This window comes from Lactuca saligna, chromosome 5 (genome assembly GCF_052625555.1).
Source record: "Lactuca saligna cultivar CGN05327 chromosome 5, ASM5262555v1, whole genome shotgun sequence".
Taxonomy (NCBI): Eukaryota; Viridiplantae; Streptophyta; class Magnoliopsida; order Asterales; family Asteraceae; genus Lactuca; species Lactuca saligna.
In genome coordinates, this window is record NC_136421.1 from 310696051 (window position 1) to 310709788 (window position 13738).

General features: G+C 36.0%; 1 pseudogene; it reads left to right on the forward strand.

Annotated features, from left to right (window-relative positions):
- The first annotated feature begins 11798 nt into the window (after nt 1–11798).
- LOC145048581 (cytochrome P450 94A1 pseudogene) lies at nt 11799–13371 on the forward strand (annotated as a pseudogene).
- Nucleotides 13372–13738: the final 367 nt, after the last annotated feature.

The window sequence follows — 13738 nt, forward strand, 5'->3', positions numbered from 1 at the left end:
AGTCCAGACGATGTTGTGGCTGCGTAATCATATGATGATACCCTAACCCTTACTAGACAAATATTGAGGGAGTGATCCCCGTATTAGTATTGTCTATGCGATGTAGAAGATGATCCTTACGAAAAGTTCTTAGGAACAAACATATAAGGAAATAAGATGTAAGGAGATGAGAGGTAAATATGATATAGGAGATGACCCTTAGGATAACATCTTTCAGGAAGATTAAACAAACATAATGGGGATGAGTAATTGGGTTGATTGTTTGATGATTAAATATAATAATTATATTAAAGGTGGTCAACATTTGGACTTTAATTTAGAGCTTTCTTTCGTTATTATTATTATTTTTTGAAATTACATGGGTTTTTTTTTTTTTTTTTTTTTTTTTTTTTTTTTTTTTTTTTTTTTATAAACTTTTCGGTTTAAATTTGAGATTATTTACATATCGATGTAGGTTTTTTTTTTTTCATTTTTTTGTTTAACTTTATGTACGTTTCATACGTATGAGACGAGTCACATAATAATTAAGTTTGTTAATTTTTTCGAAAAAATGTATTATATTCAAATTTGTCTACGTTTTAACACACACACACACACACACACACACATATATATATATATATATGTATATTTTTGTGCATAATTTTATGTACATTACTACGTATCATTCGGGTTACATATAATAACTTTCGTTTATTATCTTAAAAAAATGTATTATATTCGAATTTGTCTACGTTTTGGGTTACATACATTATTTAGTATATATTACAATAAAATCATTTATACGTATAAATAGTTAAATGTATATTAAATCAAATGTTCCAACTATTTTTAGTGTCACAAAATGAGTAACAATGAGTAGGAATCTATGCATTATATAAACTTTATTTATCTATTTTTTTTTTCTTAATTAAAAACTATATATCTTTAAGTTATAATATAATAAAATGTTATAATTACATATTTAGTTATACTTTCATTGTGTATATATCTTAATTAAAAAAAATATATCTTTTAAGTTATAATATAATAAAATGTTACAATTACATAGCGTATGTGTATATATATATCTTTTATACAATGAAAATTGTACCCCATGCATGCTAGATAGGTTCATAACCTTGGAAAACAACTTTGTATGATTATTAGACAAACATAGATCCAATGTTATTAGGGTTGCATGTACACTTAGGAAGTGTTAGAATGCTCAAAACCCATCAGTGGTATCAGAGTCCATGCTTGTTTGTTGATTATTTGTGCAAACTGCTTGGAAAAATCGTTTTTCTGTTTTCTGCTCGTAAGAACTCGCCGAGTCCATGGGGGGACTCGACGAGTCCATGCACAAATGCAAGCTACTCGTCGATTCTGTTCTTGCACTTGACGAGTAGAGGCTGCTGTGTTCAGAATTTCGATTTTAATTGCTGGAAATGGACTAGAAACATTACCCTAAATTGTTTTGGTACTTGAAAACATGTTTTAGATGGTGTAATGTTTATGCTAATCCATTTACAACGACAATTATCAAAAAATACAAAGCTTTAAGTGTAATTTTTGATTCATGAAAGTGTTCATATTCATGTTCTTGATCTTATGGTGTTTAGATGATCATAGGAATTATTTGTAACCTCTGTGGTAGATTAATTCATGATCATAATGTGTTTTAATGGATTCCATAACTTGTACTTAAGTTATGGAAAACCAAAAGTCACTTTGTTTTAAAAACCATTAAAGGAACACATGGGTTATAAAAATGAAGAGTCTTCATTTTTAATACTCTAATTAACTCATAAGTTACAAGAAACGAAAAGTTTTGAAAGTTTACAAAACTTGCTCTCAAGTTTTGGAACAAGTAAAGTCTTGATTAAAACTTTAGTTCCAACCCTTAGAATTTTAAAAGTTAAAATTCAACCCTTATACTTAAAATATTATAATTTAATAATTATATATATATATATATATATATATATATATATATATATATATATATATATATATATATATATATATATATATATATATATATATATAAAATCAAAGTTGTCTTACCGCTAGTACGCCTCATTCACGAAGCCAGTCTATAAGGTGGGTATAAGGTTGTTGCCTATAAAATGGCAACTTAATGGGTGCCCACTCTCACCCACCGCTTGCTTGACTAGTGGAGGGTCGTTAGCCGAACGGGTAAGACAAAGACTTATAAATTCTCAATAAAAGTATGATGAATATTATAAAGTAACTAAATGTTTTATTAAACTCCCAATCTTAGTTACTTTAGCAAAAATGTGAATAAGGTGCTAATCCATGAAATTACACTTTACACTTTGTCTAAGTCGTTAGTGGAGCATGTGTGGTTAACCGGCACACTAACTTGGACTTAACAAGGTAGGTAAAGGGTGACTTAATGTTTATCATAGTATCGATGGAGCGTGTGTGGTTAACCGGCACATCGATTGAGGGGTAATACATTAAGGGTACCAAGTAATTTGCATGGCTACTTTACACCTCGTTTTGTGATCCTCGGCATCCCAGTCACAAAACTTGGAGGGCACACTCGAGATTGAAACATGCCTTTGAAAAGTTCATTGAATCTCAAAAGAATCTAGGAGTTTCTAAGAACCAAATTAAATATTTTTAATATTTCGGCTTTGGTGGAAATTGGTGAATCGTCATTCACATATCTTTCAAATATGTTATTACTTAGATTACGACATACCTCTTCTAAGTATAATATATTGTGATTGGGTCCTAGAGTTAATACTACATTTTGGTGTTTTATTAAGGACTATCTCTATTTCTAAACTAGACTTTTCTTCTTTTCAGATGTCTGCAAACACTGCTGCTTCTGGCTCTAATCCTAATGACTCCTTTTCTCTAATGAACTTGTGTGGGAAAGTCACTTTTGATGGATCCAACTTTAATGAATGGATCAGAAACATCCGAATGATTACCCGCTACGAGGACAAAAAATATGTCATCGATAAGGAGCTTAAGGAGATTGATGAGACAGTTGCTACTCCTCAAGAGATCATTGACTTTAGGGCACATGAAAGGGATGCCACCAAGGTGGCATGCATCATGATGGCCACTATGACAGCCGACCTCCAAAAGTCCTATGAGGACTTCTACCCTTTTGAAATGCATCAAGATTTGATGGAAAGATACCATCAAAGTGCAATACAAGAGAGGTATGAAATCATCTCCTCCATGATAACAACCCGAATGAAGGATGGTGAACCCATCACGGGCCACATGCAGAAAATGAAAAGATTTGTGGACCGCTTGCTGAAGCTTAATGTGAACTTCCCCGAGGAGCTAGCAGTAGATATGATCAATTCCGCATGACATACCACATGAACAAGGAAGGGGTCATTCTCAGCAAACTTCAAGGACTCTTAAAGACCGCGGAAAGTGGTCTTAAGGGTAAGACGGTTGTTACTACTCCTACTCCTACCAACTCCGCCCCTATCTTGGCGATCGGGAAAGGACGAGGGAAGAAGAGAAAGAGTTCTTCGAAGGGTACCAAGGCTAGGACCCTTGATGGCTCTTCTTCAATTGGAACCAAGAAAGGTTTCGTCACTCCTTCTTCTGACCCAAAAGAGGCTGAAAGCTTCTATTGCCATGAAAAGGCACATTGGAAGCGGAACTGCCCAAAGTACCAACAAGATGTGAAGGATGGGAAAGTTAAACCCAACCATGCAGGTATTTACACTATCTCATCTAATAACTCACCCCATTCTAACTCATGAGTCCTTGATACCGGTTGTGGTATTCATATCTGTTCTAATTTGCAGGGACTAAGAATAAGTGAGAATGTGGAGCAAGGAAGAATAAACTTGATCATGGGAAACAGGAAAGCTTCACCTGTCACCAAGATTGGAGTTTATACTTTATCGCTAAGTAGTGGGTTTAGTTTAGATTTGAATAAATGTTGTTATTCGCCAGAAATGGCAAGAAATATTATTTCCTTTCATGCATTGTATAAACAAGGTTTCACCTTTTCATTTGATAATGAAGTTGGTTCGATTAATGCTTTCTTTAATAATATTCTTTATTTTAAAGCATTACCTTGTGATGGGGTGTATGAAACTGTATTTGTGGTTGATAACTTAGGAAATAATGTTTTGTGTATTGATTCTCTTAATAATAATAACTTGGATAAAGCATCATTATGGCATTGTCGTCTTGGACATATAAGCAAGAAACGCATATGCCAAATCCAAAAAGATGGAGTCTTGGAGTCATTTGACCTAAAGTCTGATGATAGTTGCGAATCATGCTTACTTGGAAAAATGACAAAGTCACCCTTCACAAGTTCTTGTGAGAGGGGTGAAGGTTTGTTGGATCTTGTGCACACAGATGTGTGTGGACCATTCAAACATGCCACAAGCGATGCTAATCGTTATTATTTGACTTTTACTGATGATTATAGTAGATATGTATATGTTTACTTAATCAAGCATAAGTCAGAGACTTTCGAAAGGTTTAAGGAATTTAAATAGGAAGTCGAGAATCAATTAGGCAGGAACATTAAGATGCTTCGATCCGATCTAGGTGGTGAGTATCTGAGTTCATATTTCCTCGACTATCTTAGGGAAAGTGGGATTGTCTCACAGTTGACACCTCCCAGGACACCGCAGTTGAATCGTGTGGCTGAGAGACGTAATCAAACCTTGTTGGATATGGTTCGTTCCATGATGAGTCGAGCTTCGCTACCAATCTCTTTCTGGGGGTATGCCTTAGAGACTGCCGCCCATATTCTTAATCTAGTCCCTACAAAGAAAGTTGCCAAAACTCCTCACGAGATGTGGACTGGTAAAGTACCTAAACTAGACCACATCATGATTTGGGGTTGCGAGGCTTTTGTGAGGCGCGAGTCTCATGATAAGCTAGAACCCCGAAACGAGAGGTGTATTTTCATTGGCTACCCACAAAGATCCTTTGGTTACCTCTTCTACTGACCTAGTGATAATGTGGTCTTTGTAGCAAGAAGAGGAGTCTTTCGAGAGAGAGAGAGAGAGAGTTAATAAGCCAAGGAGACAGTGGGAGGCAAATTGACCTTGAAGAACTTCAAGAGTCAAGTGGTGAAGGAACTTCAAACCCTAGCCCTCAACTTGAGGAGGAAACTCCTATTGAGCCAATTGACGATTTTGTACCTCTGAGGCGTTCCATGAGAGTTAGGAATGCACCTGAGCATTACTATGGTTTCCATATTACTACGGAAGGTGAGACACTTATTAGTGACGAAACACTAGTAGGTCTGGATGAACCTAACAGCTACGCGGAAGCCATGGCAGGCCCTGAGTCTGCTAAATGGAAAGAGGCTATGGATAGCGAGATACAATCCATGTATGACAATCAAGTTTGGAACTTGGTTGAGAATGTACCAGGTTGTAAGACTGTAGGGTGGAAATGGATCCTCAAGAAGAAGACCTACATGGATGGTAATGTACACACTTATAAGGCTCGACTGGTTGCAAAGGGCTTATCTCAAACTCCTGGATTGGATTATGATGATACCTTTTCTCCAGTAGCCAAGATTAAGTCTATTAGGGTTATGTTAGCCATAGCTGCATTTCTTGACTATGAAATATGGAAAATGGATGTCAAAACCACTTTCTTAATGGAAAGTTGACTGAAGATGTTACATGAGTCAGCCAGAAGGTTTTGTCATCAACGAGTACCCTAATAGAGTGTGTAAGCTTGAGAAATCCATTTATGGATTAAAGCAAGCACCTCGCAGATGGAATCTTTGCTTTGATGAGAAAGTCAAGGAATTTGGCTTTTCTAAGAGTGAAGATGAATCTTGTGTGTATGTCAAGGCTAGTGGGAGTATAGTTAGCTTTTTGGTATTGTATGTGGATGACATACTACTCATAGGAAATGACATCCCAACTTTGCAAGAAGTTAAGTCTTGGCTTGGGAAGTGTTTCTCTACGAAGGACCTAGGAGAAGCTGCCTATATTCTAGGGATAAGGATTTTGAGAAACTGGAGTAAAAGACTAATTGGACTTAGTCAAAGTACCTACTTGGACAAGGCGTTGAAGAGATTCAGCATGCAGAACTCCAAGAAAGGAGAGTTACCCATCCAGAGTAACGCCAGATTGAGTAAGACACAAAGCCCGAGTACTGAGGATGAGATAGCAGAAATGAGTCGAGTGCCTTATGCTTCGGCAGTAGGCTCGATCATGTATGCTATGACTTGTACTCGACCTGATGTAGCCTTCGCCTTGAGCATGGTTAGCAGGTATCAAGGGAATTCTGGCAAGACACACTAGACTGCGGTAAAGAATATCCTTAAGTACCTACGGAGGACTAAGGACTGGGTCCTTACCCTCGGTGGGAGTGATAACTTGAGAGTTGTAGGGTATAGTGATGCTAGCTTCCAGACTGATAGGGATAATTTCCGCTCTCAGTCGGGCTGGGTCTTTACCCTAAACGGAGGAGCAATCACTTGGAAGAGTTCCAAGCAAGAGACAGTGGCTGATTCCACTTGTGAATCAGAGTATATAGCAGCAAGCGAGGCAACAAAGGAGGCAATATGGCTGAAGAACTTCATTGGAGACCTTGGAGTTGTACCAGCTATAAAGGGGCCCATGGAAATTTTTTGTGATATTGAAAGTGTTGTTGCCTTAGCCAAGGAACCAAGGGATCACGGGAGATCCAGACACATCGACAAAAAATATCATTTTATCATACATCGCATAGAAGAAGGAATCATCGTGGCAAAGAGGGTATCATCGGATGAGAACCCAGCAGATCCCCTCACGAAAGGACTGAGTAGGGTTAAGCATCTCCAGCATGCTCGGAGCATAGGGCTGAAGGATGATATAAATTTTAGTAGTTAGATAAAATTATGAAATTTGTAAAGTGTAATTGACATTTGATGATGAATAAAAGTTGTGTTTATTTATGAGTAAAGTGTTACTATCTTTTTTCAATCGTTTACTATAATTTCTTTTGCATGTTTTGACTTCCAGAATAGTATGTTGTGGTTTCACATATTATTCAAACTTTCCACAGTCAGTCATATGTTGGAAGTAGATATGAAGTAAGACTGTCATGAAGTTGGTTGTAGGTGTCAGTATACAAGACAACACTTCATGAGGGCTCATAAGTTCTGAGTATTGGAATCAACCCACGCTCACTGGAATCACTTCATGAAATTTTATCTCGAGTGATCGTGAGACGGTAATATCATATAAGTCTTCAAACCTAGAGATATGATTTGTTGCCTATGAATTGATTATGCATTGATTGTACGAAAACGGATTGGTAACTCGATGTTATAAAACGTGCTTTTGTGTATAATTCAATTAGTAGCAGAACAAACATATGAGTCAAAGTTTATCTATTCCTTCTTGGATTAGAAGCTGATATCTGGGCCCCTCGATGATTTTGTTTTGACCTATGTACTGGCCCGAACAGAACTAAGTTGATGTGTTCAATTAAGTTCTTTGTCAAACAAATCGGAAATCGGGAAACAAATTGCTGGACAATAAGTAAGACATTGTTCCATGTAATTGTCCGGCTGATGTCTAGAACAGAGGATTATATGATCACTTATCTTAAATGGCGTATCAACATCTTCTCAGTTCCGAGAGACCTCGAAAGAGTTACGATTTCCGATCGGTTCCTGAAGTATTGCAGTTATAGTTATTAGACTTATCCAAGTGGGAGACTGTTAGATAAGGTGTCTAAGTCCATAACTATTTCTGGTAAATACTTGACCCAACCCGGCATGGTCCATTTGGGTTGCATGACACCATGCAATTGGATAAACTAAATGAGAGAACTAACACATATGGTTTATTAATATATTATAAGTTCTAATATATTAATAATATTATTTAATTAGTTTTGATCAAGATTTAATTTAGAATTAATTAAGTGATCAAAAGATAACTAATTAGATATATGGGTAGATTAAGTAAATCTTCCATATCTTATATAGTGGGCTAAGAGGCTCCATGGATTGTCAAGTTGGGTTCCACCCATAGGATGCTCCATGGATGCTCCATAGAGTTAACCCATGGATCAAGAAATGAAGAGTCATGGAACATTAGGGTTTACCTAATGTAACACACTATATAAGCAATGTAACTCTCCCCAAAATCGGCTACACTAAGAAACAAGAGGGCTTGGCCGATTTTGCATGTGTTAGAGGATTCTCTCAAGTTTATTCTTTGCATTTGGTGTTTTGTGAAACATTTGAGGCATCACACTTGAGGTGCTAGGCTCACAAGGTTTCAAGGAACACTTTCAATAACAAGGTATGTAGTTCTATCTTTTATACAAAGAAAATTGTACCCCATGTATGCTAGATAGGTTCATAACCTTGGAAAACAACTTTGCATGATTATTAGACAAACATAGATCCAAGGTTATTAGGGTTGCATGTATAATTAGGAAGTGTTAGAATGCTCAAAACCCATCAATAATAACTCACAAGGGGTATTAACAATACGTTTGGTTTACGAATACATACATAACTTTAACTGGTTTTATTTAACAATAAAGCTACATTACACGATTTCCCAGTACAATCAGTTTACATTCTGGAAACATGCATTTAAATGGTTTTATAAAGATTAAAACTACATTATACTATTTCATAATACAATAACACTTATACATTTTGGTCTTAAAGTTTCTAAGACTACAATCCATTCTAAAGAAAATATTGGATTTTCTGGAAGAACACACAATCATTTTCAAGGAACGATGACAAAATTTTCTCATACAAAATGCTTATGAACTCACCAACTTAATTGTTGACACTTTTTCAAAATCACTTGTATTCTCAGGAAATCAGTAGACAGGTACCCATATAGGTTTTGTGAAGATGGAGCATTGCAGTGTCATGTCATGTATTTTGATCGTATATTTTTAAAGTCAAAGAAACAATGATTCTAAATCAAATGTAAATATTAAATTATCAATATGATGATTGTAATGCTTTGATCTCTATTATTCAATTGTTATGATACTGTGCATGACTTCATCCACCCCCGGATGTTTCTGCCGTTCCGGTTTGGTGGTGTGACAATATGAATGTCCAAAATTTCCTTCACAAATTTTTCGATTTAGTTTACTTTCGAATTCGTTGTTTCGAGCATTTTTTTGGATAATATCTAAATACATTTTCTTTATATTTTTTGTATTCATGGTTTTGTAGAACTTCCATGTTTGATAACTCATTCCAAACTTCCATGTTTGATAACTCATTTCAAACTCACACGTGTTGTAGCATGTAGTTTCAGAGTAACGAACAATAAAAACAAATTGATTAATAATATAATATCTAATATATATTGACATTAGTTATTTAAATATGTTAAATATTATTTAAAAGGTAAAAATATACAATTCAAAAGAAACAGGTTAGTTAATATAAACATATAAATATTAATAATGTTTAAGTACGGGTATCTATAATGAAAGTTTAATAGGAGTTGATTAGTTGAATACATAATGATAATGATTGAATAAATGTTGAATGAGGTGTGGGTGATAACATGGATGATGAATGAATGGAGGGAAAATGACTCTTGAGGATAACTAACTCTTGCGTTTGTTTTCATTATGTCAATTTTTTTTTTTTTTTTTGTATTCAATATACCATCGAAATTGTTGTTTGTGTTCACCATAATCCTTTTGACCGACTTTTGACATGTGATTGCCGGTCAAAGGGTTATAGTGAACACAAACAACAAGTCCGATGGTATATTGAGTACAAAAAAGGAAAGAGATCAAATAAGAACAAACTCAACAATTTGTTATCCTCCTGAGGCATTTTCCCCGAAAAGTTAAAATAAAATTAAAGTTGCAAAATTATCAAAGACTGCAACCTTCTTCGACCATAACGTATATAAAGAGTGTTTCGGAAACTAAAAATTAAAACACACACACACACACACACAAACTAAAAATCAAATTAACCAACAACAACCTACGAAAAATATTTTTTCAAAATTTTTTCCCTATTCTTTATCACGAGCTCGAGAGCCGGTCCCGAGAGATGATCGATGTTTTCCATCAAAAACTTCATGTCCTCCATTTCTTGTCATCCTACCCGCTCCCCTTTCCTTGTTTCTTCTTTTTCTTTGTCGAAAGCCAAACGTTCGGAGAAATTTAGATTACATCGATCAAACGATGATGGTATCTTCCGCATTTCGTCAATGTCCATGTTGAAATCATATGCGCTCGAAGAAGTCCCTTTTCCCTTTCTCTTCGATTTGTCTCTACCCATTGGGCGGACAATTTCTTCTATCTCGAGTTCGTCGTCCTGATTTAAATCTAGACCGACCCGAGCATCAGAGGAGGTTGTGTAACCACTAGAGCCCGTTTTCATTTGCTTTGATTGTTGGACTCCAAAAATAAAATCCTTCTTGTATTTTTTACACCTAGGACATCGGACCAATAATTTCCAACAATTGTGCCACTTGAATGGTTTTCCTACTTCCGCAAGGTAAAACTGCAACGCTTCTTGAAGTATTTGTTCATCGTCTTGGCCGCTCTTTCGTTGGGTTTTTAGGTTGTTATACAACCCGTTTATTTTTGAAACCCCCTTTGCTATTTCTAGAAACTTCGAATTAAGTTGATGTTTCGTACGGTAGTCGTCACATTTTCCTAGCTCCTTTCGAAATTGTTCTAAAATACGAAACCAAAAATGGTCTCCCGGTTGGGCGTTTCTCTGAATCGAATATTTAGAAATATCAACCCAAGCTTTGACCAAAACTAGCTCTTTGTGTGGAACCTATGTTGTCGGCTTTTGTCTTCCTGGTTGTGCGACACCCTCACGTGCTTGTTTTTTCCCTTTACGTCTTTGTGGTGGTGGTGTTGGTTGAGTTTCGGGAACCATGTCTTCTTCTTCTTCTGCGTCATCCGACTCATTGACAAGTTGGTGTTGTTGTTGGGTTTGGGTTTGAGTTTGAGTTTGGGGTTGAGGTTGATTTGACGATTGTTGATCCGGAAACACAACAAAGTTTGAAAACATTTGCGACGAAACATTTGGAACTTGCATCCGGTAATATTGTCCAACATTTTTGTATTGGAATTGTAGTGGGGATTGAATGGGAGCATCGAGTTGGGGACGGTAAACTCCTTGCGGGGATGAATCGATAGCAAAAATGTTTCGGGAATGGATGTTTATACTCGAACCATGACTTTTTTTCCTTCGATCGGAAGTTGGGGTTTGATTGTCGGGATTCATTTTGTTTAGAAGAAAATAGAGAGAATAGAGGGTCGTGTGAATAATGTTTGATGTTTAATATGTATGTATTTATAGAAGTGGAAAAAGGTTTTAAAAAAATACAATCAGCCGTTACAGCCAAAAATAAAATAAAAATTACTTTTTAACCGTTCAATAAAGGTTCAATTTCAAAAAAAAGGAAAAAAAAGAAAAAAGAAATTACAATCAATCGGGGAGAGAGAGAGATGCCGGACGGAAAGCTCCCCGTACCCGTTCTCCACTACCACTCTATCCGGCCTTAATGGTGTAATGACGTGAAATGGAATATATATATATATATATATATATATATATATATATATATATATATATATATATATATATATATATATATATATATATATATATATATATATATATATATATATATATATATATATATATATCCTTAAGTTATTATCTTAAGTTATTATTGTTATTCATATAAACTTTATAATACTATTTTTATAATATAAAAAATAATAAAATCAATAGGGGACAAGAATAGAGGGGTGTATCAATATGAATAGCTTTTGCCATTAATAAATTACTATAAATAGATATCACACCTTAACAATTAGTCATTCGATCATCAAACTGTGGTCAAACGTCAAAGTGAACAACAATGTTGGAAGCTTCACTTCTCTTTTGCTTTCTTCTTCCTCCTTTACTCTTCATCTTCTTCAAACTATTTCATACCAATGCCGATGAAAAATCACCACCCAAATCATACCCTTTCATCGGCAATTACGTCTCATTCTACACCTATGACCAGGGTCTTACACAGTGGACCTCCGAAGCTATCCACAACTCCCCCAACTTCACCTTCTTGCTCCGCCGTCCTTTAGTTCAAAACCGTGTGCTCACCGGAAACCCCGCAAACGTTCAGCATATCCTCAAGACTAAATTCTCAACATACCAAAAAGGCGATATTTTCCGGTCAACCCTCTTCGATCTGCTTGGAGATGGAATCTTTAACGTCGATGCGGACGAATGGAAGTTCCAGAGACAGCTTTCCAGCCATGAATTTAACACAAAGTCTCTTCGCCATTTCGTCGAAAATGTCGTCGATGATGAACTCAACAAACGTTTAATCCCAATATTAACCACTGCTGCTGCTAATGATACGGTTCTTGATCTCCAAGACATTCTTCAAAGATTTGCACTTGATAATATTTGCAGAATCGCTTTTGGGTATGATCCTGCTTACTTGACTCCGTCGCTGCCAAAAGCTAAATTTGCAGTTGCTTTCGAAGATGCTGTTCGTATTAGCAGTGAGAGATTCCGTATGATTACGCCATTGTTTTGGAAGTTCAAAAGGTATTTTAACATCGGATCCGAGAAACGACTTAAAGAAGCAGTTGCCGAGATCCGTCAGTTCACAACGAACATATTGAACGAAAAGAAACAATCACTCACGACCGAACCCGTTGATTTGTTATCACGGTTTCTGAACTCCGGTCATTTGGATGAAAAACGTCTGACGGATATTGTAATCAGCTTCATACTCGCCGGAAGAGACACAACCTCGGCGGCTTTGACGTGGTTCTTCTGGTTACTTTACAAGAATCCAGCGATCGAAAGTGAGGTTGTGAACGAAGTCAAAGACAAAGAGAAATCGGATTCCTCCATTTACGATGAAGTGAAGGATATGGTTTATACTCATGCTAGTCTCTGCGAAAGCATGAGGCTCTACCCTCCAGTTCCGGTGGACACGAAGCAGGCGAGCGCCGACGACGTTTTACCGGACGGGACCGTCGTGAAGAAAGGTATGATGGTGAGTTATCATCCGTATGCAATGGGAAGAATGGAAAGCATTTGGGGGGAAAACTGGATGGACTTCCGTCCGGAGAGATGGTTGGAGAAGGATGATACAACGGAGAAGATGAAGTTTAGGGCGAAGGATTCGTATATATATCCAGTTTTTCAGGCGGGTCCCAGGATTTGTCTGGGGAAGGATATGGCGTTTTTGCAGATGAAGAGAGTGGTGGCGGGGGTTTTACGGCAGTTTAAGGTGGTTCCTGCGGTGGATGATGGTGTTGAGCCTGTTTTTGTGGCGGCTTTGACCTCTAAAATGAAAGGTGGGTTTCCGGTGAAGATTAAGGAACGAAAATGATGATTAAATGAAGTAATTATGAAAAGGGGTTGATGAGCTATCTCTAGATATATATATATATATATATATATATATATATATATATATATATATATATATATATATATATATATATATATATATATATATATATATATATATATATATATATATATATATGTATGCAGTGCAAGTTCATTACTTTTATCAATTTCGTAATAAGCTAGAGTTTATTAAACTATGTAGCTATAGTTTATTTTATGTTTGTTTGTATTTGTATAAGGAAATGGATTTCTATGTAATAAACTTTTGAGTTTCGATAACAGACTCTGTCGTGTCTATTTAAATCGTAAAAATTATATAGTTACATATTCTGATAAAGGATAATTTTATTATAGAAGGGTAAGACCTATCCA